The sequence below is a fragment of the Pezoporus occidentalis genome, unplaced genomic scaffold (assembly GCF_034315485.1).
Source record: "Pezoporus occidentalis ecotype Australia unplaced genomic scaffold, CSIRO_AGI_Poc_V1 ctg2, whole genome shotgun sequence".
NCBI classification, from domain to species: domain Eukaryota; kingdom Metazoa; phylum Chordata; class Aves; order Psittaciformes; family Psittacidae; genus Pezoporus; species Pezoporus occidentalis.
The window spans coordinates 11,003,290-11,028,804 of NW_026913855.1; the positions used below are offsets into that span (position 1 = coordinate 11,003,290).

The following is a 25,515-nucleotide window of genomic DNA, read 5'->3' on the forward strand; positions in this document are numbered from 1 at the left end:
AAGGCTGTGCATGTATGAGGAGATTATGTACCCCACCAATTTCTCCAGACTGCAGCTATTAAGGGATGATACACTGTGGATAGGAAAAGGAGAAATGACTGCATTTGTTGTTAGAAATCTCTGGCTTCTCAAAGCATGCATTGTTCCATATGGTATTATCCCGGGCAACTAGGTAGGTACCTAATGACAATATAGATTTTCTTGCAAGCTCAATTTATTAGGCATGAGACTCATGGTTAAAAAACACAAGGTAGAGCCAAGTGGAATTACTGCCATTATTTGTCATAAACCCCAAAATCCATTTCTCTCAGTTATAATGTACTGATACAACCTTCCATCAGTCTCTCAGGTTGAGAGAGATAAAAAAACACCCAGTGAATGCACTTTTACAGTGTTACTTTTCCCACCATCTTTGGTGTTCACGTGTACACCCGAACACATTGATCCATGTCAGGAATGTAATCAACAGCCAGCAGAAGAAACCCCTGCTGTCTCAGCCAGTTCCTGTAGTGCCAACTCACTGCATGGCTCAAACAGCTCAAATGGGTCCCCTGTTGTTACTCTTCGGGTATCATGAAAAATACGTTGGAGTACAAAGAAGTATGAAGTGTACTATGCTCCTGGTCTACAGATTATCTTCATGCTTTGCTTTTATGCAGCACCAATCTAAATTACAATAAAGTGGACAGTTATTCATTCATAAGATTCTGAACTGGCAACATGGAAGTATTTATTAAAGACATAGGTTTGGAAATAAAAGAAAACCACAATTAACTTATCTACACTGAGGTACGTTGTATCAAAGATATCTCCCTCTTCCTCCTTCAAAACACATTTTCCTTTCCATACAACACAGCAGACAGGCTTCCAGCCTTAGACCATGTCCCCCCTTCCTGATAAAGTATCTTAGTTTTTACAACCAGCTCATGACTGGGAACATGTCCACTCACCCCCACCTCCATGCAAAAATGAATGAATCTCTCTTCAGCAAAGCATAATCTAATGTATAACTTCCAACTTTTATACTGCATATCAAATGCATGATAAATGTTGGTATCCTGAAATCTAGGAGCATTTTACTATGTGAAACTAAACAAAATTCACCCTGTAACATACTATATACCTATAATATATATCTATAACATATCATGACAAATATATTAAGAATAATTTCATATTGAACACAGTAATATTTTAACATTTGTAAGGGAAATGAAAGAGTTCTGACTGCATTAGGTCCCCTCACCTTACTGACCTTCCTTGAGAGCCATGAAACTGTGACTGCAGAAAATACAAATACCTGGTTTTGTAGGCAGGTTCTTCTCTGCCCACATAAACTAAGAGGAAAAATAGAATCACCAATCTACTTCTTATATATGTTAATTAGGTAATTTAATCCAGGTTACATTTAATAGATGACACAACTCGAATTCTCTTGGTTATTTTCCTGCTGTATTTTCTGAGTAAGCATTAAGTGGCCTTGAAATAAATAAAAAAAATGAAAACACACAACAAACCACAAGAACCATGCATCGTATCTCACAAAAGAATTCTATTTCAGCATGGAAGGAGAAGCAAGGCACAATCAAGGGACTCTTCTGTATTTTATTTTAGAAAAATTACATTAACAAATTAGAGCAGAACTTGGGCAGGTCTAAAAGGACATTTTCTGTAGCAGAAATATTGCCTAAGCTCTTTTAGAACTTGCTTGAATGCCAGAGCAAATATTTTCATTTCTTTGACCTTGCTAGGCAACTCCCCAACATAAAGTGTATGGTAAAAACACACTCCAGCAGTATCAAGCCTGGAATATTTATTAAAAACATTTGTGATCCATGAAAACAAACTAATTCTGCACATATTCAAACTGTGAACTCCATGTATTAAATACTGTAACAGAACCTCATCTAAACCAGCTTTTCATATGGAGAAAAAGAGGTGGCGGTGAGTGGGTGCTCTTCTATACATTATTGCTAAGATTTGACTTTCTGAGCCACCACTGACTAAAATTAGCATGGCTCCTTTTGAGCTTGTTTGGATGCACACTGTACTGTATTCCACTGTTCTACAGTAAAATTTGCAGCAAGATTTAGCAGCATTATTTCCTTATGAGAAAATAAAGGGCATGTTAGGATGTAAGTTTTATTTCTGTCTGCACTTTTCTCTCTGATCTAACATTGTGCAGGCCTAAATGACTACACCTTTCCACCTGTGCCACCAAAACTTAGGATGTATGTTTAACTGCCACCCATAGCCTCTAAATATTAGAAATGTTGGTGTGGAAGAGGATCTGTTATGTGGTCACATAAGGAACAGCTTATATAATAATATCATTACAATCCAGTTCCCACTACTTTGGAACACCTAGTCAGTTTAGAAGAAAACTTCTTGCATAAGTTATGACACTTTAAGATCCGTCAAGATCACATCATGTACTTCTCTTACTCTATGGTTGACCCTGTTCTGTTAAGTAGAGGGAACAGGGAGCTTTTATATGACTGAACAAAGGATTATCATCAGTTTCGCAACACGGTTGAATGTTATGTTCACTGGTATTTAGTTAAGAAATACCTTTCTGAAATGAATTTAATTCATAACAGCTGCTGTTGCTTTAGTTTGTTGACAATGAACTTCACCCATTCTTGCTAAGCGTAGATCATAGTAGAGTCACAGAATGGCTTGGGTTGGAAGGGACCTTCAAAGGTCATCTAGTCCAATCTTCCTGCAACAAGCAGGGACATCTTCAGCTAGATAGGTTGCTCAGAACCACATCCACCCTGGCCTTGAATGCCTCCAGGGTTGGCACATCTACCCCTTCTCTGGGCAACCTGTGCCAGTGTTTTACCACCCGCATTGTAACGAATCTTTTCCTCACACTCATCCTGAATCTCCTGTCTTTTAGATTAAAACTATTACCCACTGTCCTACCACAACAGGCCCTTCTAAAAGTCCTTCCCCAGATGAAATAAGAGGATTTCTACCATAGGTGAACCCAGAGGCAGCATTTATTAACATTAACAATGGAAGACAGCATAAGACATGCTTGCTTTTTGGAGGCCAGTTTCTAGGCTTTTTGGTGCCAAGCCTTTGTATCGTACACAAGATTAATAGCAAAATGGCTATTAGTGTCTTCACGGTTAAAGCCTGGTTCTTAAAAAGACAGAAAGCTTGTTTATGAGGACTGCTATTTGCTGGGCTCTGATCCACATTCTCATTGGAAATCCACCTCAGCAAAAGTGCTGTGAATTTCATTCTTGTCCTTGAAAGGATCACACAAGAAATGCACACAGACACATCAGTTTTTGAACACTTGACATTTTTGACAACGAACTACAACAAGTGGGAAAAAAAGAAAGAATGAAAGAAAGAAAGGACAAGATCATAGTCACCGTCATCTCAATACTTCAAAAGAAGAAACGTTAAGGACAGAAAGATCAAGTACTTTACATTTTTAAAAATGATCCACTGGAGTTTGGGGTCATCTTCTAGTTTCACAAGCTTTTCCATGAAACTCCAAACCCTCTAACCAAGCAACCAATCCTCACTGATGCCTATTCCCTGCTTTGTTTTTCACCTTTTTTTATAATGACATCCAACTATCAGATTATAAATCCTGTACAGCCATAAAAATAAGAATGCTTTTCATAGTGTTTTTTACTGCCCTTTGGACTGAAACAGTCTTGGAGGAAAAGGGAATTCTTTATTGTACTTTCCTACTTGCCAATTTTTGTAAACTTCTGTAAAAAAAGTCACAGAAATAGCTTGTACATGTTTGGGTTTCACAGCAAAAATTAGAAACTGAGTAACAGTTGGGAATTGGTATGAGGACTAGGTGATACAGGTTGGATCAGATGCAGAACAGACCTTCACATTAGACTATATTCACAGACATGAGGTAGCAGAAAATATTTAGAACGGCGAAACTAGAACAGTGGGAGTAGAAAGATGTACTGACAAAATATCTGGACTTAAAACTTGCAGTAGAAGATGATGAATTTACATGCAGAAGGTCCCAAAGACAAAGAAGAAAACAATACTGTATGAAATGTGATACTGTCCCTGGGCAACCTGATGGTATTAACTGCTTCATCTTTTCTGGGGTGAAGCAGGAAAGAAATAGGTTAGCTGTTTTTTGTTTACCACCTCTATGTCACTTGAAACATTTTGGAAGTATCCATTGGTAATTTCCCCCTTAATTGTGTGAATATCAACTTGTAAACTGTAAAAAGTTAAAAGAGTATGCACAGAACAAATGAAAAACACGTTATTGGAAGAAGTACAGAGAATCACAGATTACCTGAAAGTAAGATGTTATCGGCTATCACTAACTTCTCATATTTTTGTTTACATGTCTCTCCAGCTATGATGCTCAGTTTGCTAAAAGCCAAACAGTTGGGCATTTTGTACAGGTGTGGTAGCCAATGCGCTCAGTCCTACAAGACTCTGCAGCTAAGGAGCTAGTAGATGCACACACTGTATATTAGGCTGAACAAAGCTGAGATTCAACTCCATCCTTGAACAAGCTTCACAAGTCCTAGGGGTTTGTTGGCTTACCCAGAATCCCTGGTTTTGATAAAATGTGTTGCTGGTTGCACGTCATGAGTCGTGCCTGAACCCCTTGCAAGTGCTATGGAGTTCAAAAGGATGGGCTCTCCAACCCTGCTCCTCCAAAATTATTGCTTAGACTAGATTGTTTGCAATGGGAACTGGCTGCACAATGTGTTTTCTCTTGCTTTGACTACCTACAAAATGTAGACACTGCTAGTGAAATGACATTATAAACTTTATTTACAAGTATGCCAATGTATAAAACTTCCACTTGTGAATACTGAGAAGCAGATACTGAGCAGAGAGTAGTGGAGAGGAACTTACTTGGCAAATTGCCAAGTGAATCAACATAAAAAATGTAAGTATCACTTTTAACCTCTTCACCTACAATGTAAACCCTTTATCCAGAACAAATTAAAAAGAGATGCTGGACAATGATGCACAGAATTTGACACTCCAAAAATAGCAACATTGCAGTTACTGATTGCCAGTGCATACCTGTAAAGCATCAGCTTCAGTACTGCACAAAAGGCAGCAACTTAAACAAAACGCTGAAGCATCTAGCACAGATCTGCTCTTAAAAAAGATTTAAAGCCACTGATTTGCAAATGTAACACAGTTGTTTTAACTATGGGGAAAAAAAGGTAACACTTGTTTGAAGCTTGTACTAGTTAGGAAATAGGAATCCAATCTCCTAAGATGATTTGAAAAAATACATATATTTTTTGCAAGGGCAACATAACTGTAGTAAAAAATTCCTTCATACCAGAGGATGAACATACATATTTCTGAAAAATTAATGAATGTAAACCACAAGAAAGTGCATTCCTCAACAGTGATACTGAACTCTCCAAAGTGTGTGTGTAAGGCATCCAAACAAAACTTGTGATGATGCTTTCCAAAGTATCTGAAAATAGTAGATACTACCTCAGCCACTTACTGAGATAATTGAGAGTAAGTGAAAGAGATGACAGAGCTTTTCAGGTACAATCACTTTGAAATTTAAATGCTCATTACTTAACACGTTTCTTATTTAAAATTTATACGAATCAACATGCAAGAGTCCTTTGGAGCCATGTAAAAACTCAAAACCTGTGTTTCAGCTTCAGTTTGTCTTTATTAACACAAACATTATTCTCAAACTCCTGAGATTACTTGAGAAAACTGCCTTCTCAGTTCTGCATCCATTAGAAACAGATTGAAATTCACACCAAATACAAGTAAGCCTTTGACTGAAACTCAGCACATATTTCACTCAGGGCCAGTACAGAGGCACAAACATACAAATCTTTCCAAGAACTCTTATTTCTTTTTTTTTTCCCTCCTAACAAGCTCTTTCTAAAAGAAGCAGCACACAATGCATTCATACAAACTGAGGAAAACCACAGCATTTCTGTCCTAGGAGGTACAAGGCGTAGCATTAGATCAGTTTACTTCTAGTTACCAAGGTCTCATCACACAGCCACTGGCACTGAAACCTGCCAGATATAATATATAAATGGAGTTGTGGCTGCACGGCCAAGCTTCCAGCACATGGGCAAAAATAACAGCGGTACAGCTTAGTAGGAAAAGCAAGTGGGGAGACAACATTTTGTAGGTCAAATAAGAACAGTTAACGATGGTCATTTAGCCTTACTAAACACCGAATGCATGGATCTGTATATTTGTTATTATAATGGATGTACTTTTCAGGAAGAGTCTTGTTCTATAGACGTAGTGGGGGAAAAGGCAGGAGTTAAATCCTGTTCTTGCTGAATTCATTAGCAGAATTTCCATGTGCTTTAGGCGGGATCAAATTTCATGTATGGGATATTTTTTTGATTTGGTTGTATGATTTCTTGATTAAATATGAGAGATAAAAGAGTTTAAAACAGATAATTCAAACTGTTCTATCTTGGAAACACAGAGGCTGCTTCAGCTCAAGATAAACTGTCTTCCTGAGCAAGCTCAGAAGTATCCATGTATCCAGAAAATAAATTTAATTGGAGAGACTGAATTCACATGGAAATTTTCAGATTTATGAGCTTACCTATTCACACCTGTTTACCTCTCTGCCACTGAAGAACAAGGAAATACACCTATAAACCAAACAGAAACTACCAAACTGTACCAGTAAAAGGGGTTTTAAGAGCAAGATAGAGGCTTGTAAATGGCAGATGAACCAATAAGACCATGGCTCTTCATGGAGACCTGAGATCAATAAATGATCCTGTATTACTCCAGTAATGCTTGTAAATGATTTTGTTAGCATTCCAGAGAAAATGTGATTACAGAGCAAATCAGTGCTGTGCAACTTTGTCACACACTGTGGTAAAGCCATGCTTTTCAACTCGGCAGCCAAAAGAGCTGACAGATTTTTGCTTCGTTTCTTGCAGTGATGTAAGAAGCATTCAGTACCCATGATGAAACACTGGCTAATCATATGTACTGTGCTCTAAAAACAGTCTTGTTCAGAATCCTCCTAAAGTCTTGCAGAAAGTTTCAAAGGTTTGCTTACTACAAAACGTTGCACTTAAGTTGATTTTGTGTTACATGTCATGGGAAGTAGGTCACATCTGATCTTCTGATTTACTATATGAAAACTGTCATCTACATTTACTGTCAATAGGAAACCAACATGCTACTTTTGTGGTTACTCCTTACGATTGGTAAGACCTAATTTTGTCAATGGTGGACAAAAGATTACAGCTATGCTCCTGCTTGCTTACGGTGCTGAGCTGGCAGGAATAAAATAGAAGACACTGAGAGAATCTGCATCTTCCTTATAGTGGATAAATCCATTTCATGGCTGCAGAGAAACACGTCTGCACTTGGCAAAGGCTCCACTTAAAAACAAAAATAGAAATATCATTGTTTTAGTGAACATTACAGAAATACAACTCCCCGAGTGAATGTGACGCATTAATAACACCTCTTTAAGTGCTGTCTAATGATTTCTGCAGACATGAAATGGAACATTTTACTACTATTTTCAGCCATCTGTGCTGCTTTTTCTTTCAGCTCAGTTTTGCCAAAACTGTAATGAAAGTCCCAGTGCTTTATGCCATTACATGCTTCTTACTATCAATACACTAATTAAACATAGCAGTGGTGTCACAGGTACTAACTGCTGAACCCTCACATTGGCAGAAGCACAATGCAGTGCATATACAGTCTATATACCTAGAGCCTGGTAATTATTAAGCAATCCTATTCTACCTTAAGGTTTCTCTCAGTAATAAAGGGAATTCAGAAGGAAGCATGCCTAAAGTTGTATTACAATGATATAACTCTGAAGGCCATCATTAATTCTTTGACCACATGCTCTTGTCATTATGGACAAGTAAGTCTTCTGGACTGCATCTATACTGAGGTTTTACTTTGCAGATGTAGCACACTTATAGAGTGAATTTCTTCATCCTCCAAACTTTGCTCCACATCATGGCCCAGCATCTCAGAATGCATGGGCTGGATTCTGCTCTGACTAAATTACTTGGGAGATCTCCAGAACAATGCTGAGTGTGCTCCAGCAGTAACTGAGCATTACACTCTTGGGACTAGACCAGGGCTAGTTCACAGAAAAAACTAAATCCCAAAGTATATACAGAGCAGACATCAGGTTCTTGAGACAAAGTATTTTGCTTTACCTATATGTTTCTGCAGATATGCTCTATGCATTAATGCAGACATTTTCTCTTTTTTTCTTTTTTCAGTTCCCCAGACAGACTATCTTTTGGGGATGGTGATGTTTGAGCCCACACCTATTTGGTGGCCATGCTGCTTGTACCAGCTTCAGCAAGTCCTGTCACCACCCATTATTCCTTAATTATTATTATAAATACTTTCATGGCCATGATGTGAGCAATATATAACTTTCTAACAAAAAAAAACCAAACCTGGTGAGTGAATGATACCACTTTCACAGTGATAAAATAAGGTACTTTTCAGCTGGATAAGCTTTGTTGATTTAGGTCACTGTTTTGGCTTCCTAAATTGAGACACTATCACAAAAAAAGGTGAGGAGCTCCTTATTTTGATTGTTAATCAAACTATGGCCTCAAGCACATAAACAGAAGTGCCACAAGACCTTCCAAAACAGACAGAAAATCTACATTTATAGTATTTACAATATTGAATCTATTCATAATAGAGACTATTCTAACTCCTAGTACAAAAAGCAGGGGCACAATATACAACCTGCAAGTTCAGAGTGAAAAGCAACAGTTCAAGCTGCAGTGCTTCCAGAAAGATTCAGAAAACGTTGTAGAAGTTTCTCTCTGAAACAGGTTCTTGTGGTTAAATAGTATTATTCTCTATTAATATGTAACTTGCTGTCAAGTCTTGTTCCAATTAGTGATATACTACTGCTTTTCCTCCTTCTCTGCATTCCTCCCCAGTTGAGCAAAACAGACAGCATGCAAACTAAATAAGGGAAAAATTAGAAGCAAACACCTTTATGGAGGTAACTAGTATTATCTGAGGTAGTGCACCCAAATTAATTGGCATACACAATTAGAGAAAGGCTGCTGCAAACCGACAAGTCAAATGAAGGATAACTCACAGGTAACAGCAATGCGACTGACAAATTATTCACTGCAGTAGAAAAGGATTACTTAGAAGGAAAAGACTTAAGGGTACGTATGGAAAATAAAGTGATTTGTTCTTCTCTTTTATGCAGTTCCTTTAAAGAAAAACAGCTAAACCCACAACTAACATATACAGCTGAAGGGCAATTCTGGACAATGCAACTGTCACACACAAACACTGCATTTCATTTCTTGGATAGAGATGTATTTGTGAGCTGCAATAGTGCTGAACAAGCCTGCAGTTTTCCTCACAATTCCCTGGATAAGATGTGTACTTCAACCCTCAAAATAAAATCTGCAAGTTTATCAAAAATCACTCAAATAAAACAAGGTAAAGATCTGTACTTTCTAAAAGTTTTTATTCAATGTGGAAAAGTTAGACTCAAGCAATAATTTTAGGTTCAGCAGACTGTGATCTATAGTAGCATTCAGCTATTGGCATTTAGGGGCAGATTAAAAAGAAATTTCATACAGTATTCCAATACCTATGTTAATATCATTGACAGAAATGACATTTTGGCAGCATCTGGCTCTAAATAAATTGAAGCTGCTGATACATATTTAATATACAAGGTTATCTCCTCTCAAGCTATGGCCCAGTTGAGAATGGTCAGCATGAGTGCTGCAAGAACAGTTTCTAATTATTAAATATGTGGCATCACTCATTTCAAGTTAGTCCTGGCAGAATTATTACTCAGAAGCACTGGGTACCACTTGGCCGTTATCGTCTTTAAATCTGAGAAATGACAGCCCTTAAGCTGTCCCCACTCACAAGGTTTAGCTGACTTTTCTCCCATTACTGGCTATCACTGTCACTCAAAAAAAGCAGTCATGCCTCTTCCTGCATTTTTTTCTCCCCATTCTGCTCCTGCTGACGCCTACATCTGTACAGTTGTTTAGGGAAGTGACTGGGAAAGTGGCCAGGTTAACCACCAACACCACTCTGGTACTTCCCTGGAAAAAACTGCTCCCTAGCCAGCCTGATCGCCGTTTCCCATATACCACACCAACTACTTTTACCCACACAAGGGACCAGCCAAGACTGTAGTTTCCAGAGGCAGTGCCAACTTGGAGTTTTTCTTCAACTACCAACTGATGGTTGCAGCCTAATCTCATGATATTCTTTGGTTTGAAACACATATCCTGCATTTTCTTCCCTGAGCTGCTGAGTGACTTGGCTAAATCCTACATCACAGGTGCATCTCAGTGAGGCAGCTAATTGATGTCTCTGAAGTGTCCAAGTTTCTGCTCAAGAGCCAACACCATTCTTTGTAATACCTCAGTATCAAACATGCTACACAAGATCTCATTTTTAATTGCGTTCAAACTCCAAGAAAACAAAGTGACAAAAGTAACATTTAAGTTACTGAGAGAGCAAATACAGCAACAGTCACGCTACAAAATAAGTTAATTCTACTAGAACAAAGATGCTTCTTAAGCAAAAAAAAAAGTGTAGCAGTTCTACATAGTGTATAGCCAGCATGTTTTGTAAACATCAATAAAGAAAGCAAAATTTGTGCTCTTGGTGACAGCTGTCTGTTTGACAGTAGCAGGAACCTTTCAATTTTCCAGTATATCAAATATATTTCTTAGAACAGCAAAAGCTATCTTTTATGTCTGTCTTACCTGAGAAGAAGTATGTGGAAAGCACTACTGTATAACAACATTAGATCCTTGCTGTGCATTTTGGTAGTGGTTTCTTCAGATCGCTACAGGCCATTAACCTTTTGCTTCAGGTAAGTAATGAACAATGACCCTTCTAACAAAGGAAATCAGCTGTGTTACCAATGGCAACTCCACTTCTAAATACATGCACCAACCCCCTGTGCATGCACTTGTTATTTATTTTTTTTAAATCAATTCTGGTATGAAATAAGTAAGGTTCCCTCTGGCGTCACCTTAAGCTGATAATGAACAAACCCTCAGTGAAGCCTACTCCCCAAGGAAGACTTCCTTAATAGCACTGATTAAAAATAAAATGAAATGTCTACTTAGGAAGCAAGATGTATTGCTTCCTGCTTTCCTTCACTGGGGTATCTTGTAATTGGACCAATGCTAATTGAACACATCAGCCAAACAATTTCATTTAAAAAGGAGGAAAAAAAAGACTCTAATTTCCCTTGGTTTCTACAGGGTTGGTGTCACTGACAAGACCAATATCCCGAACTGTAAAATCATCATGGAATCACAGAATGGTTTGGGTTGAAGGGACCACAAAGACCATGTAGTTTCAACCCCCCTGACAGAGGCAGGGGCACCTTCCACTAAACCAGGTTGCTCAAAGCCCCATCCAGCCTGGCCTTGAACACTTCCAGGGATGGGGCAGCCACAGCTTCTCTGGGCAACCTCTGCCAATGTCTCACCACCCTCATAGTAAATATTTTTTTCATAAGATCTAATCTAAATTTCTCCTCTTTCAGTTTAAAGCCATTCCCCTTTGTCCTGTCACTACATGGCCTTATAAAAAGTTCCTCACCGCCTTTCTTATAGGGCCCGTTTAAGTACTGGAAGGCTGCTACAAGGTCTCCGTGGAGCCTTCTCCAGGCTGAACAACCCCAACTCTCTCTGTCTGTCTTCACAGGAGAGGTGCTCCAGACCTCAAAGTATCTTTGTTGCCCTCGTGACTGCCACGACTTCTCAAATATGATGGACAGCAGCATAGCCACTTCATCCTCTAGTTCCCTCAGGACTCACACATGCATCCATCATGTCCCGTGGACTTGTACACCTTCAAGTTACTTGGATGGTCAAAAAGCTGATCTTCTCAGATCAGGGGGTTCTTTACTCTCCCAGTCCCAGCCCTTGCTTTCTGTGACCTGTGGGGTGAAGACTGAGGAAAAATAATCATTGAGCAGTTCAGCCTTCTCAATATCCCAGGTTACCAGGTCTCCTGTTTCCTTCCAGAGAGAGCCCCCATTTTCCCTAGTCTTCCTTTTATCCCTGATGTACTTAATAGAAGCTTTTTTTGTTGCCCTTAAAATCCCTGGCCAGATTTAATCCTGTCAGGGCTTTAGCTTTCCTAACTTGATCCCTGGCTGAAGTCCCCTCTGTAGACTTCCTTTTTATGTTGGAGTTTGTCCAGATGCTACTTGTTCATCCACACACGCCTCCTGTCATTTCTGCCTGACTTCTTCGTCATTTGGATGCATTGCTTCTGAGCTTGGAGGAGGTGATCTTTTTTCATTTTACTTATGTACCAGATTAACATAAATCTTCAAGAAGAAACACAAAAGTGTTTTTTAAAGAACATGCTCTGATTTAATATGTCTTGTACAATGATGGGATGGACAGAACAGGTGCATCTACCACAGGCTGAAAAATGTCTCTGCAGCATTAGTGTAAACTTGTATCTGTATCAAACCATGAACTATAGAACAGATTAAATTTTTTTGCCTGATATAAGGGCATAATTTACAAAGGAGGTGGTAAAGGCTGGCAGATTCAGGACAGCAAGATAGAAGAAATGGAGACACAATTAAAAAGCAGGTTATTTCTTAGACAGGCACTAACTGGAAAATCTGTATCTCTGTTTTTCGTCTCTATGTAACAGTGGTCAAACCCACGTAAACACAACCAGGGAGCCGAAAATCTTAAGTAGTTGGGGGAATGAGGTAGCAACTAATACTCGCTTTTCCTTTCCCACCCTGATTCATTCTATCCATTAATTCATACTTAACCTTTGTGACCTTAAGTCTTTTCCTTTCATCATTTCTCCTATTAACAGGGCTTCCTCCTTGCCAAAAGCAGCAGCTGAGAACTACTTCCTTTTAACATCTCACTTCCAAAACAGCTTCCTCTATGAAGCAGACACAGATCAGCCTGTCTCAGCAGAGCATGCAAGAGCCTTGGAGAGGTGTTGGAGAACAAAGGAGATCTTGGGGAGACTCTGCCTTGCATCTTCGAATGCTGCCTTTCGCTTTGTACTTTTTGCATGGCAAACCCCCTAAAAAGGATGCATTAAAAACCTGCATCTTACCACCTCCTTAATTTTATATATTGGCATTCATAATTAGATCTTGGTTATGATTTTTAAGACTATTTTATTCCATGGTAATAGGATTATAATCTTTAATTTTCTTCAAAATACTTGTAATTTTTTTTGCAGCAGCAATATACAGTTGAATAAAGCCTTGATGTATTTTATTAAACTTCATACTTCCTTAATATTGTTCATGGAGAAACTAGAATACAGCAAACTGCTGATGGGCCGCATTTCTAAATTCTGTATTGCCTCAAATATTAGCTCAGTGAAGACTTCAAAAAAATCATAATTATAAGCCCCAAGAGATCAGGGAGACTGCTATTCTAATCTGTTATGGGAAGACAGATTCAAGAGAGATTTCTGATTCTAGCAGTATAAAATTCACAAGCCCAGAAAGCCTACATTTTGTTTCCCACAGGAAAAAAAAACACAATGCCAACATGTTAAAACAATGCTAAAAATGCATGAAGAAAGACAAAATATTACTTGACATTTATCTGCTAAACTGAACAGGTCTCACAAAACATTTTGTATTTTTTAGGCCTTCTATCTATAGACATATTTATATGTGCTTACAGATAGAAATTGATATACTAAATTGTATATTAATACAATTTAGTTTCAATCAGTCACTTCTGTATAAACATGAAAAAAGCCCCAAACAAACAGTTCCTACAGTGAACCTCTGGATTCCAAAGCAAGTCTTTCTCTTACGCTACTTCTCTGTCTAATTCCTTGGTCCTCTAAGATGACTTTCCAGACTGAAGCCATGAAGTAGTTATGCAGCACTGACTGACAGAGTGCTGTTAAACACGCAGTTTCATTCGTTCAGGGCATTTTGGTTGGCTTGCTCAGCTGTAATGATCCTCTTGATGTAACATTACAGTTTTTCAGAACCGTAATTCGCTGCCACAGCAGCACTGCTACACCCACATGATGACTCCTACTGTGCAGGATTCTCCATTAATTTACAATCAGAAACAATGACAGGTTTCACTGCAGGCATCTTATAATGCCACACCTCATCTCTGAATTTGTTCCCATTCATATTTGAAGCATATTTGGTCTCAGCCTGCAGAAACCTTTTAGCATTGGTTGCCAAAGGCCACATTATAGTTCCATTAACAGGCATTTTTTTAGAAATCATTAAGGGTTAATGCAACTATCTTGTGAAAGAAAAGCTGACTTAAAATCAACATATATGTATTCACCGGGCTATGATGCATTCACATTGTGCTAATAATGAAAAGAATGAGGTAAACTGGGAGGCTTTATTGAAAACTGCTGCTTACTTCCAGGTATACTCTATAAAGCAGAAGGCCACTATTACTATACGCAGAAGATGAAGGAGAGTCTCTAAGCAAAACTGAAATAAAACAGAGTAGATGGAGATCCAGCAATCTGTGAAGTGGAACACAAACATTCCTGCAGTACTATAAAGACAAATGCACACACACACAATAACCAAGTGCAAAAGATACAAATATTTTTGTGGAGAAAGTAACCATTCTTCTATAAGGGTCACTGTGGATATAGATGGTGGTGGTAGCAGATAATGCAACAACGTAACTACAGACGGCTTCTGCACCCATTAAAAACTTGGGTGACCATCAGCTAATAGCTGAGTTTGCAAATGGTTTTGATGGATGTCAGGTAAGAGCAAGGAACAAGAGGTTGGCAAAGGAAAACACAACTCTCCCCTCTTCTTCAAAGCATTTGCTACCCACAAGGGGATGCAACAGGATATGCGCCTGCACAGACATGACCTGTGTGACAGTCATGCCACAAGAAATAACAAATACAACACATTTCTTTACAGCAGCATTATCACAAGACCAGCAAGCATTTTTCAGAGCTCACTGAAAGAACTATACATAACCTGTGCTATCTTCCTTATGCTACATCAAAGTTTCCTGAAGAGGCGTGCAGAACTAGTTAAATTTGTTGTGTACTGGAACAGTTATGCTTTCTACATACAAGAGGAACAATATTTTGCCTCATTGCAGAGGTGCAAAATAGATTCAAACTGATCATTCAGGGAATTGCCTAATGCAAAGGTGGCACCCTTTAAACCCATTTTTAGAAAACAAAATTATGGCTGTGATTACCTTCCTGACACAGTAAGAATGACATACACTCTTCTTTATTTTCGCCTCCAGGTATTTGTTTTGGAATATTACTTTTCATTCCCACTTTAGCCTTTAACTGCTTCCTAAGTGACAAATGGTGTGCTGTGGGGAAAGGAGCCTTACCTTAGACTAAAATTCTCAGCCAGCTTTGCCCTTCCCTGCCTGCCTGTATTTACAGCCACACCTGTCCTGACCAAGCACAAAGTGCCTGCAGAAATGCTGCTGATTCCAAACTCTTCACCAACAGTGAAACAGCCTGTTACACCCACTGCAAACAGGGATAAGTGCCCATACCAGGGCAGCAGCAAACCTCTGTTATAATTCTTGTTATGGCTTTGGGAATTAACTTTTTTTTTTTTAACTAAAAGAACAAGACATAAGAAGCCAAAAGCTCTTCCCTCACCCATGAGAAAAGACACTCAAATTGTATGTAGCATTATTACTCACCTGAATCAACCATAATGCTCCAACATGTCCTTCCCTAACTGAAATGTCATCTATACTACATACTTTATGACTGAACATAATGAGTGAGAGGAATTTTTGTACAGCATTAAGGAAAACGTAACCAAGATTAAAAAGGAAACTATGAAATTCTGATGCCCCTTCCTGAGCTGAGCACTGAAAAAATGCTGCAATTTCCAAGGACATTGCTCTTCCACTTAAATAAGATTGTAAAGGTATGAATGATGATTGACGCTCCCTTACCAGCTTAAAAGATTCTGGAGTGAGGATGCAATCAGAGGTTTCTATGATGGAAGAAGTAAGTGTGACATAAAATGCTTCAAGTGCTTCTGGCAAAAGAGAGAGGAAACAGCCAGATGCCACATCCTCTGAAGGCAGGCATGGAAGTATAACTACTACTGAATGCAGAGTGTATTATTTTGTCCTTTTTTCCTCCCCATCATAAGCAGCTATGTTCTGCTCTGCTACAGGTATCTAGATCTACAGGGGATTCAGGAAATTACAGTCTATATGTAATTAGTCTATATTCTATTTCTGCTGAATGGATTATCCCCCCTACACACACAGCTGAACTCCTGCACAACACACATGATAAATGCGTACTGGAAACTTGGAACAGAACAACACTGAAGGACAAAGGATGACCTTATCAGCTCTAACACCTGTTGCCATTAAAATGATATTTTATGTTTGACTCACAAAGCCAGAAAATACTTGAGTGGAAAACTGAAGATCTAAATAAGCAAAGAAGAAAGCAAAATCAAGGAACGTGAAGCCAAAACAAGGTTGAGGATGTTAAGTCTGTATTGAGGTTTTTTTACTTTTTTACCTCCTGGTTTTGGTGGCAATGGAGTATTCTCAAAAATGTGAAAATACCTGACATGTATTTATTTCACTATTTATAAAGTTTAAAAGCAAACCAAAACCAAACCCCATCCTCATAAGAAATCATACGGGAACATTATTCTATTGATTCCATTACCGTCATATTGTGAAACAAGTCACCCCTCAGAACAGCTGAAAATAATAGTCACACATTATGTGAAATGTGTGATACTTGTTTTTTTTTTGATTAAGAGACATAAAATTATTTCAGTTGCATTTACTTATAGATCACTTCTTTATTTTTAAAAGCATGTATAAATAACACAACATTTCATAGAGCTAGAATTTATTTTCCTAGCTGTGAGAACTATCTGAAATAATTGGAAAGTTTGGTCCTTTGAAGAGATGACTAGTTTCACAATATGACTGAAATGTACGCTGCGGGTTCTCTAAATGAAAAAAGACGTCCTCTTGCTTTCTGCCCCCCATCAATGCTTTGGATATACACATTGTCAGGCCTTTGAGCTTTGTTTAATTATTTTGTGCAGGGGACTGGAATCCTCTAAGTGTTTGTGTATGCATGTGAGAGTGTGAACACACAGCAGAATTCAGTAGCTACACAAAGTAATAGCGCTTTTAAAGTCCTGAACTATCCCTCAGCTTCTACTGTTTCAATTTATCATTTCTTAAAATTCAATAAATCTGATACCAAATCATTAAGCAATTCTGTATTTGCTCCAATAAACAATATTTGATTAATGATAAGAATGATGAAACAGGATGATATTACCAATAAGACCCACATAGTGCAATGTATTTTATCCATTCTACTGGAAAAAAATAGTTTTACTGAGAACAGTACTGTCTAGTAATGGTAGACCCTCAGAATGGAAATTTGAGGATGGCATTACTGTATTTATGACCTGTGTGAGGCCTGCATAGATCTGCAGGTTTCTATCTCCCCCAAGTGGTCTTGGGGACTTCCTGCCCACCATACAATGAATACTGTTGCCATGGAATTGGCTGCACAAGCAGTAAGGTGGGTAAGTGGCTTTTTGATATTATTATATTGCGCATTTCTCCTACATAATTTTTACAATGTATCTGCATACCGACTGTGTATAACTTAAAAGCTGTGCAATATAATAAAAGAAAAATGCCACTTACCTGACTTTCCATTATCTGGTCTACAAGAATTCAGTGTCTCACTAGTATGCTAAATATCGGGATGTCATAGGAGAGCAAAGAGTCAGCCTTTTGACAACGAAGAATGTCATGTAGCCTAAAAAAAAATTACAAAGGGTTTTTGCTTCTCTAAAGGAAAAACAGACTATATCAATTTTTTTGTTAAGCCAATTGTTTTAAGTTTTCCTTCCAATGAAATTGAAGGTGTTTCTGTCACATCTTGCCACTCTTTCAGAAGTGTTTCTGCCACTCCAGACACCCTGTCTATATCCCTTCACAAGAAATCACTATTTTTTCCTAAACGTCTTTCCTAAATGATACCTTCAATATATACACCACTTTGTAAATCTACTTAAACCATGTTTAGGGGCAGGAACAAGAGTGAGGAAGTTGGAGAAACTTTATAATCAGACAGAGAAACTTACTACTAATAAACAAAATAATTTTTGCTAAAACTACAGAAAATTTACTGCAGTTTAAAACACTGTTTAAATGTTCAATCAGGATCATTTAGTAAGAATAAAAATACCCCCAAAACAAACAACCTGGATCTAGAGAATGCACCAGATGTCTTGACACAGCACGCTAAAGAAAATTAATGAAAACATGACTCAGAAAGGGCAGGACAAAGAAAAGCCAAAAACCCTAACAAAAGCAAATGAAACAAAAAAATATCTGCAATTCAAATAAATAGGCCTCTATCATGTAAAACTGGATCAGTTGTTTTTTTGGGGTAGAATATAGCAATATATTTTCCTCTGACATTATATAATACTCCAGCTAACATTTCTTGAGTCAGTGCATGAAGTTCAGTTTTGTAAAGATAAATACCAGTGAAATAACAAAGGCCGAACTTTAGCTGCACAATACAATTCTGCACAAATTCACAACAGAATTAAGAATAAAAAGTAACTCAATATTAAACAACTAGAAAACTCCCACTGTGCCTCCGCAATGTCTGGCCAAAATCTTTCTGCATTGGTGCTTTTCAACGATAATCAGGAAATTCATTACCAAGGCTCACAAGCTTTTAGAATAATTTTCTATATGTCTGTTGCTTAGCATCCCCAGAAGCTTATTGGAAGCAGAACTCAAAACTGAAGACGGAAAAAGTAAACCTGAATATCTTCACTGATTATATAGGAATTAAACTGAACTCTTTAGTGCTGTAGAGCAAGAATGGAATTTTCCATTGTGACAACAGTATCTAGTTTGATGAACAACATCACTTAGAAAAACAAGACAATGTATAAGCAACACATTCCTTACTATCTATATTAACCTACAAAGAAGAGCTAAAGGACAGATAAAAGGAGAATATCTTCACCAGAAGGTACCAAAGCCAAAACAAGCCCTAGAAAAACAAGTAGTCATCAAAAAACAGTCGTAACTGGGTGAAAGGGGAAGGTGGCAGGGGGATATTGTGACCACTGACTCAATTCAGGACTCAGAAATCTTCCCTACCCTGCACCATCACAGAGCATGCGTGCTAACTTAACATGGCAAGCAAGGACAGTTTATCCAATATAAGATAGAGTACTAATTAATCATATATCCTGTAAATTTTGACCAATGAAAAAGAATTCCTTTGTTCTCTGAAATGTATATAATCTGATATACACAAAACTAAGGTGTGCTAGCTTTGTGGAGCTTCTATCTAGCACCCCCTTTTGCAAAATAGCTGACAATAAAATACCTCAACTCTGCGTGCATACTGGTATTTTGCACATGGGGCAAGGATAGTTGACGAGGCCTTCTACAGGCAGCTGAGAGCGGCCTCACAGTCACAGGCTGTGGTCGTCGTGGGGGATTTTAACTTCCCTGATGTTTGCTGGAAGGACCACTCGGCAACCCAGCTGCAGTCCAGGAGGTTCCTCCAGTGTATGGATGATAACTTCCTCCTGCAAATAGTGGATGAGCCGACCAGAAGAGGAGCGCTGCTGGATCTCATCCTCACTAACAAGGAGGATCTGGTTGAAGCAGTAAGGGTTGAGGGCTGCCTTGGTTGCAGCGACCACGAGATGGTGGAGTTCAGGATCTTGTGTGGTAGGACTAGTAGAATACCAAGTAGAATTGCAACCCTGGACTTTAGCAGGGCAAACTTTGGCCTTTTCAAGCAATTGCTAGGGGAAATCCCATGGGCAAGGCTGCTTGAAGGTAAAGGGGCCCAAGATAGTTGGTTGACATTCAAGGACTGCTTTTTCCGTGCTCAAGATCGGAGCATCCCGACACGTAGGAAGTCAAGGAAGAGGGCCAAGAGACCTGCGTGGCTAAATAGGGAATTGCTGGGTATGCTCAAGTGGAAGAGGAGAGTTTACAGGTCATGGAAGGAGGGGCTGGCCACTTGGGAGGAATATAAGGCTGCTGCTAGAGGATGTAGGAAGGCAGCTAGGAGGACTAAGGCATCCTTAGAATTAAACCTGGCAAGAAGGGTCAAGGACAGCAAAAAGAGCTTTTTCAAATACATGGCAGACAAAACTAACACCAGAGGCAATGCAGGCCCACTGATGAACGGGATGGGTGCCCTGGTGACAGAAGATACAGAGATGGCAGAGTTACTGAATGCCCTCTTTGTCTCTGTCTCCTCTGCTGCAGGCAGTCCTGAAGAGCCCTGTACCCCTGAGACCTTAGATGAAGTCAGGTCGAAGGAGCGGTTTGCCTTAGTCGATGAGGAATGGGTTAGAGACCAGTTGAGCAATCTGGACATCCATAAATCCATGGGTCCAGATGGGATGCACCCGCGGGTGCTGAGGGAACTGGCGGAAGTCATTGCTAGACCACTCTCCATCATCTTTACCAAGTTTTGGGAAACGGGAGAGGTGCCTGAGGACTGGAGGAAAGCAAATGTCACTCCAGTCTTCAAAAAGGGCAAGAAGGAGGACCTGGGTAACTGTAGACCGGTCAGCCTCACCTCCATCCCTGGGAAAGTGATGGAACACCTTATCCTTGGTGCCATCTTAAGGCATATCAAGGATAAGAGGGTTATGAGGGGCAGTCAACATGGCTTCACCAAGGGGAAATCATGTTTGACAATCTCTTAGCCTTTTATGAGGAAATAACACGGTGGATGGATGATGGCAGAGCGGTGGATGTGGTCTACCTTGACTTCAGCAAAGCATTTGACACAGTCTCCCACAGCATCCTCACAGCTAAATTGAGGAAGTGTGGACTGGATGATCAGGTAGTGAGGTGGACTGTGAACTGGCTGAAGGAGAGAAGCCAGAGAGTTGTAGTCTATGGGGCTGAGTCTAGGCCTTAGGAGGCCTAGGAGCCATCTAGGAGGCCTTAACTAGTGGAGTGCCTCAAGGGTCAGTACTGGGACCGGTATTATTTAATATATTCATCAACGATTTAGATGAGGGAATTGAGTGTACTGTCAGCAAGTTTGCTGATGACACTAAGCTGGGAGGAGTGGCTGACACGCCAGAAGGCTGTGCTGCCATCCAGCGAGACCTGGACAGGCTGGAGAGTTGGGCAGGGAATAACTTGATGAAATATAACAAGGGGAAGTGTAGAGTCCTGCATCTGGGCAGGAACAACCCCAGGTTCCAGTATAGGTTGGGGAACGACCTGTTAGAGAGCAGTGTAGGGGAGAGGGACCTGGGGGTCCCAGTGGACGACAGGATGACCATGAGCCAACACTGTGCCCTTGTGGCTAAGAAGGCCAATGGCATCCTGGGGTGTATTAGAAGGGGGGTGGTTAGTAGGTCGAGAGAGGTCCTCCTTCCCCTCTACTCTGCCCTGGTGAGACCCCATCTGGAATATTGTGTCCAGTTCTGGGCCCCTCAGTTCAAGAAGGACAGGGAGCTGCTGGAGAGAGTCCAGCACAGGGCAACCAAGATGATTAAGGGAGTGGAGCATCTCCCTTATGAGGAAAGACTGAGGGAGCTGGGTCTCTATAGTTTGGAGAAGAGGAGAATGAGGGGTGACCTTATAAGTGTCTATAAATATGTAAAGGGGGAGTGTCACGAGGATGGAGCCAGGCTCTACTCAGTGGCAAACAATGATAGGACAAGGGGTAATGGGTACAAACTGGAACACAAGAGGTTCCACTTAAACTTGAGAAGAAACTTCTTCTCAGTGAGGGTGATGGAACACTGGAACAGGCTGCCCAGGGAGGCTGTGGAGTCTCCTTCCCTGGAGACATTCAAAACCCGCCTGGACACATTCCTGTGTAACCTTATCTAGGTGTTCCTGCTCCGGCAGGGGGATTGGACTAGATGATCTTTTGAGGTCCCTTCCAATCTCTAGCATACTGTGATACTGTGATACCACTTTTGTAACAACATTAGGACCCTTGATAAATTCAAAACTCGCATGAAGTTTAAATCCAAACCACTGTAAGCACTCTAAAGCAAAGGTGAAAATTTAGAAGACATTTCCTAGAAGAAAAATATACTCATAGCACCCAACACCAAGAAGCAAGCCTTATACCAACTTTATCATACATGCAACTGAAGAATTACCTGTTTTTAAAAGGAAGAATCCATGACAGCAGGTAAAGAAGCAAAGATAAATGATGTTTTATACCAACAAAGTGTGGCAGAACCAGAATTGAATGGTATTTCTTACCTACTCAAAAAAGAACATGCATAAATATACACCACTTTCCCATTCAGCTGTACAGCAAAGGGATTACATTATTTTTCCCTTTGCAAAGTTTCATTAATACTACTTAAGTGTTTTCTTTCACATCAGGAGAGACCTGCTTTCCAGTGTCATGTTCTTCACATTCATTCTTGAGCCATGGCACTGCTCTCTTTTTTGGTGACTAGCATTTCCTGCAGGTTACTGCAGAAACATCTACAATTAATCTAAAGTTGTGTCACAGGAACATGGCCCATACGCATGGGTTTCGATCTTCCAAATGGAAAGACTATGCCAACAACTGTAATACAGGGGGAAAATCTCAAATTGTTTATTAAAAGGCATGTTACAACAGCACCTTTTTGTTGCCTTATAGTACGAGCTCAAAGACAGCTTTGAAAAAAATGTGTTACCATGAGAAAGGGCTATACAGCAAATACAGAACTCTCTCTTACAATGCCTTTGAAAATTCTGGGGAGGAGAATGCATTACATGCCCTAGCTGTTGTTTTCTGAAAGACTTCCAAGGAAAAAAAAAAGTCTGAATTTAGCTAATGGTTAAAACAACCAAATACCAGCACCAATAGTTTGTAAATATCTTATTAAAAACAACCGCACACATACAACTACAAAAAAAAAAAATCTATCATGAAATCACCAAACACTGAAGGACCATTAAGTATTTTTGACTTTTGGTTCTAGGTCTCAAGGAGTTTGCAAGGTGGAGCTGGCGGGGGGGGGGGGGGGAATTTCCTTCCTTCCTCTTACACGGTCCATGTGGAAATCAGAAGTTAATCTCACAGGGAGTCAAGGAAGAGCAGCCCATCTGAAAATACAAGGTGGTGCTGGCATCCTCTTCATCCTTCTCACCTGTGTGTGGTTCAGGATTTCTGCATCCCATACCCAAACCCAGGGATACAGAGAACTTCACTGGCTACAACTGTGGAGTAATTCCTTGCTCCTCCTTCCCTCCAGAGAAGAGCTTGGAGAGGGCAGGTGTGGGACCAGGACAGGAATGCACCCTCCTGCAGGGCAGGGAAGTAGAAACATCGTCAAGGTGGGCTAAACAGTGTCTTTGACTGTGCAGAATCACTGTTCTGACTTTGGTATCATTCAGTGTCACAGAAATGGAATTGGTTTGCTGCCTGTGTTGGTAATCTTGCCTTCTGCTACCAACTGTAAGCTTCTTACATTTTTGTTCAGTTAGTAACAAATGGTAGAAACAAGCCTAAATAACTGTATGGATATCTATAGCACAGGATAGTTTTCTAACAAAAACAGACTTAAGTGTTCCCAGAAACCAGAAGTTTAGTGCATTTTTGTACTTACTACAACAGCAACAAAACACTTAACTATATTGTTTCACAATAAAAACAAATCTTTGAAAAGTGATTTTTTTCCATCCCTGTCATCCCAAAATCTCCTGATGGTTTCACAACCACAGATAAGCAATGATAGTGCCTTTTCAAATGGTCAGTAGCTCCCAAACCTGAATCTCAGCTACAATGCAGTGGAAAATTTTTGTAATAAATATGTTCCTAAAAATGGTCCAATATATAAACATACTATAGCACAAATTTTTACTAAGGGTGTGAATATTTCTCAATGGGATATTGGAAACAGCATTTCAGCATCATTTTACTCAGTCTCCTGAATGTGATAATAGAAAACAGGAGCATTAATGCAAGAAGTGTCATCACCTTCTCCTCAGGTTTTCTGGCTCTGAATCACGTTGTTACCTTACTTGATCCAAAACCAATACAAACGTGACCCAGACACCCAGACTGGCAGACCAGCCAGTTGGATCAGGGTAGATGTGGCTTCATATTTCAGGACTTACAACCTTACAGGAGCCACAAGCTGCTCTTCTACCTTTTTTTTTTTTTTTCCTTTTAAAACTTAGATTGAAGGATAAAAAGGTTTAAGACTAAGGTTTAAAATCATCTGGAGGTGGATGAAAACATACATGGAGCACCCAAAAGAAAGAAGAGCACAGCGCAGTACCTAAATAAAGACAGACTACCCAGAGCAACTTAAGATATGAACAGAATTGCAAGAGCAACTCCAGCGGAGGTAAAATCTCTGCGTGTACTGTCTTCTTCCGTGTTCAAGGCAAGGTTGGACAGAGCCTTGGGCAACATGGTCTAGTGTGAGGCATCCCTGCCCATGGCAGGGGGGTTGGAACTAGGTGATCTTAAGGTCCTTTCCAACCTCAACCATCCTATGATTCATGATAAACACTGAGTGCACAAAAAGCAAGGGGAATATTTACAGCTTTGTTTGCTTTTTACCTTCCAATTTATCCTAGGATTAAGAGTCAAGCCATGAAACCAGAAGTCCAGTTGATAATATGATACAGGACTTGATAGTTTTCCCATATCTGTCCGAAACACTAGAATTTCCGAATCAGAAATATGTTTATTCACATATTGGATTATTTCCAGAACAGATATTGCTTAAATGGATCTTGGTAACAGAGTTTACATTGTTCCCCTCAATGTGATTTCTACCAACTGCCCTGCTTATCCAATACTATCTGAAATGCCCCAATTACTACTCTGAAGAAATGGCATGGAAATATTTGTGTTAAATCAGGAGGTAAGGCTTTCAGTTCTTCCAAAAAATTTTAGATGGGACTGGGAAGTATTTCATGTTTTTAACTACAAAAGCATTCTGACCTGATGGGTTCACAGTAGTAAGCTATCAGGACCATTTTTAAGAGATAGAGAGTAGTGAAGAAAGGAACATCTATGAAGTAAGTGTAACAATACCACAGGTTAAAATGTCAACTTGAAACACCAAGTTTCAAGTTATAAATATCATATTCAAATCTACTCAACTCTTCACTTTCTGTGGAAGGAAAAGAGATGAAATTTTCTGTTACTTAATGTGATGAGGGACATTTACAAAAATATTACATTTCTGTCTCCATATTCAAAAATGCCCCAGATGTTAACATCAGTGCATGTGCTAATTACTGCATCTATATCCCACACTGGGATATCCCATTTCCCGTGCTATGTAGTTTGATGTATGATTGTAATAGCTAGAGTAAAGCTGTCATGTGGAATTGACATTTTTTGCAAGAGTGGCAAGATTTTAACACGTTGCATCTTGGCTAATAACTGTTAAATATATGCCAGTTGACAGATCTGAAAGCAGAGCGATTCGCAAGTGCTATTACAATTCATAGAGCACTTCAGAAGCTTAAGGTTAACAGCAATTCATAC

At 39.4% G+C, this 25,515-nt stretch overlaps 1 protein-coding gene and 1 long non-coding RNA gene across 4 annotated transcripts in view; both read right to left on the minus strand.

Annotated features, from left to right (window-relative positions):
• LYRM4 (LYR motif containing 4) overlaps window positions 1-25,515 on the minus strand; it is a 90,949-nt gene that overhangs the window by 25,020 nt on the left and 40,414 nt on the right. The window contains exon 3 of one of the 3 annotated variants that reach the window (XR_009964615.1): window positions 17,682-17,796. The exons of the other annotated variants lie outside the window; for them this stretch is intronic. The gene's annotated coding sequence lies outside the window, so the exon portion shown is untranslated. The remainder of the gene's footprint in view (window positions 1-17,681; window positions 17,797-25,515) is intronic. 3 annotated transcript variants of the gene reach the window in all.
• On the minus strand, window positions 1,536-16,961 carry LOC134163202 (uncharacterized). Its single transcript, XR_009964619.1, has 2 exons — window positions 10,740-16,961; window positions 1,536-10,358 (listed from the first exon to the last, which is right to left on the minus strand). It is a non-coding gene; the product is annotated as an uncharacterized LOC134163202 (long non-coding RNA).